Here is a 3,353-nt window from a genome sequence, read left to right as displayed (position 1 = left end):
GTTAACCTCCAGCAGGGGTGGTCCACAACATTCTGTGGACGCTGACTTTTATCTGTTAATTTCTCACATGGTCACGTGACCCACATTCAGCTGGTCCTCTCATCAGAGTGATATGGCAGAGGGGCAGGAACTAAGTGGTATCAAACCCTGAACCTGGGGAGGGGGGGTCTCGTTGTGTGTTGGATATTAGCAACATGTTGGCACTGTGTTCTTAGGTAGCGTTTTAGCTACCTGTTAGCGGCACACTTGTGTGTTCAGTTTTAGCCAGGCTATGCTAAGCTAGCCCTGCTAACAACATTAGCATATCTTCTTCTCTGGTTTTTACCCTCTGTGATTTACATTGTAAAACAGGGATTTGATGCTTTGGATGAAAACCCTTTCAGGTCCAACTGGTTTGGTTGGACGTCTGTTGGTTCGTCTCCAAATCCAAACAGTACTAGAGTTCTAAGGCGGCGTCGGCGTCTCTGTCGGACCAGCCGTCGTGCAGCAGTGAAGGACAATGGTTGACTTGATGGAGGAGACCGACAGTTTCATCTCTGATCACATGAAGGCAGCGACGCAGGCAGAACCAATCAGGTTTTGACCTCAGTGATCCTGAAAGGCTGACTTTCTGCAGGGAGCAAAGGTTTATGGAGGCCCAACATGAGGCTGGCGTACACACTGTGGGCCTCCAGTGAATGCGTCTGTTGTTGAGGCTGAATCACCAAAGACAAAAAACCTGCGTATCAACAGTATCTGTGTGTTCCTCCTGGTGTAAAGTGTGTCACAGTGATTACTCTGCCTCAGCCTCGTCCTCACAGTTTGGCCCAGATTCCTCCTCCTCCTCCTCCTCCTCCTCCTCTTCCTCCTCCTCCTGCCTGTGGAGAAAAGATGGGATTTCAGCAGCCCTCGCTGCGTCCTGTCCTCATGGACAGTTTATTAAAGAATCCTCGGCACTCGTTACACACTGTAGTTAAATGTGCAAAAAAAGCAAAAAACAAAAAAAAAGAAAAACCTTGACTCCTGACTGGAGGCCACGCCCCCTCCTCCCTGTTTGCTCTTTGTTTTCACTCTGGTCCTTTTCAGCGTAGCATGAGTGCCATAAAGATAATCATTAAGGAGAGATTATCTTCCTTTCACTTTTCTCTCACTTCTCCTAACACTAAGTGCTGAATGCACCGCTGCACCCCCTCCCCCCTCCCTCCGTCCCTCCCTCCCTCCCCCACTGAGAATAGCAGTGGTGTTGGGTAATTTAGTCTTACATAAGGGAGACTATTGCAAACAACAAGACATGTAAAAACAACAGCAGGCAGAAACAGCCATCCAGAGCTGTTGGTAATGGAGGGGGGTGAAAGGGGGTGAGGGGTGAGTGGGGGGGGGGGATGTGATTTCACATTAATTGTGTGGGCTCACAGGAGTGTGTGTTTGCATGCTTGTGTGTGTGTGTGTGTTCCTGTGGGGTGGGGAGGCGTTAGTGGAATTTCTGAGAGCCGTGCTGATTTTACAGTAGCAGCAGGGTTTCTGTGCATGTGCTCCAGTGTGTGCACATGTGAGTGTACGTGTGTAGAGGCACATGATGTTGTGGCCGTGTCTGTGTCTGTGTGTGTGTGTGTGTGTGTAGGAAAACGGAGTCTTCGGAGCATGATGTTGAATTTATGGCGTCTGCAGAGCCAAGAAAGAAAACACAAAAAAAAAAATGAAAATGATTCTTCAACCACGACAGAACGACACAGAAAAAAAACTGTTCGACACAAAAATATCAATAATCATCAAAAATATAATACGCACAAAAAAATGGAATCTAAACAAAGAACCTATCAAATACACAAACAAAACAATCCACAGACTGAAGTTGTGTCTTTACTACGATGACACTCAAAGAAACTCAATATATCGTCGTGACTTTAGCGTCGCAGCGAATCACAATACATCGTACCGTCTGATTCTTGATGCAACAAAAAAAAGTGGAGATGAAATAAATGAGTACACAGCTGCTCAGAGTCAGAACTTTACAGGTCAAAGGTCAACCACCAAAGAGTTTTTTCTACAGTGGCATTCCGATGAAGGGGGGGGGTGTGGGGGGGTCAACAGTATTTCTTCTATCTGCAGATAAACTTAAGGAAACACTGATTTACCCCCAGTCAGTGCCACAGGAGCAGGTGGAGCCACATGTCCGTCCTCAGACCGATGTTGACACACACTTTAACACCTGCTCTTGACTCCGACACCACGGTGAGAGATATTCTGTTTTTCTAAGACAGTTTTCAGGAAACCACTGCATTTCTGGAAAGTGTTTTTTTTTTTTCCAGTTTTTGGTTCCTGTGTCTCAGCTCAGGTGCAGAAAAGTCTGAACACAACGTCATCCAACGTCATCCAACGTCATCCAACGTCATCCAACGTCATCCAACGTCAGTTCTGATCCACACAGGACCGTGGACTGGTAAGAATCTGGTGATACGATACAGGGTAGGACTTCCTGGTACCAGTTTAATCAGTTCCACAGCAGCAGTCGTGTCTCGATAGAATTTTCCTCATTAAAAATAACTAAAAACCAATTAATTCATTCTAGCCCCCCAGAAATATACTATTAATTAATTAAATTAAAATCCTCTCCATCTAAACCCCATCAAAAACCTTAATATAAACAAATATATTGATCATATAAAATAATAAACCCCGTCAGTGCAGCAACAAGAGTTTATTTTAAAATAAAAACAACGTTTCTGTTATTTCCTCATTTGTCGTCTCACTGCTAACAGGCTAAAGGATGAAGATGCTAGTGCAACACTAACAGGCAACTGATAGGCAACATGCTAGCACTCGCTCGCTAACACATCAATAACACAACATCTGAAATATTAGCTTCTTGTGTCCAGTAAAAAGTTCAGACTCTGAGTTCACAGGTTTATATCAAACACTGCACCAGTGTAGTACAGTGTTGTATACCAGTATAGTGTAGTATACCAGTACAGTACAGTGTAGTATACCAGTACAGTACAGTGTAGTATACCAGTACAGTACAGTGTAGTATACCAGTACAGTACAGTGTAGTATACCAGTACAGTACAGTGTAGTATACCAGTACAGTATAGTGTAGTATACCAGTATAGTACAGTGTAGTATAGTGTAGTATACCAGTATAGTGTAGTATACCAGTACAGTACAGTGGAGTGTAGTGTAGTATACCAGTGTAGTACAGTGTAGTACAGTGTAGTATACCAGTGTAGTACACCGCAGCTTTAAATACTTCATGTGAAGTACACCTCCTGAGCAACATAAACAGTTTGTTCTGCTGTTCAATTAAACCCATTATTACAGACCTCTCTGGTCATGTGATAACTGTGGACTGACCCCCCCTCCCCCACCCCTCACCT

The sequence above is a fragment of the Cynoglossus semilaevis genome, chromosome 13 (assembly GCF_000523025.1).
Source record: "Cynoglossus semilaevis isolate Cse_v1.0 chromosome 13, Cse_v1.0, whole genome shotgun sequence".
Taxonomy (NCBI): Eukaryota; Metazoa; Chordata; class Actinopteri; order Pleuronectiformes; family Cynoglossidae; genus Cynoglossus; species Cynoglossus semilaevis.
The sequence above is the reverse complement of the archived record's forward strand: the minus strand, read 5'-3'. Positions refer to the sequence as shown.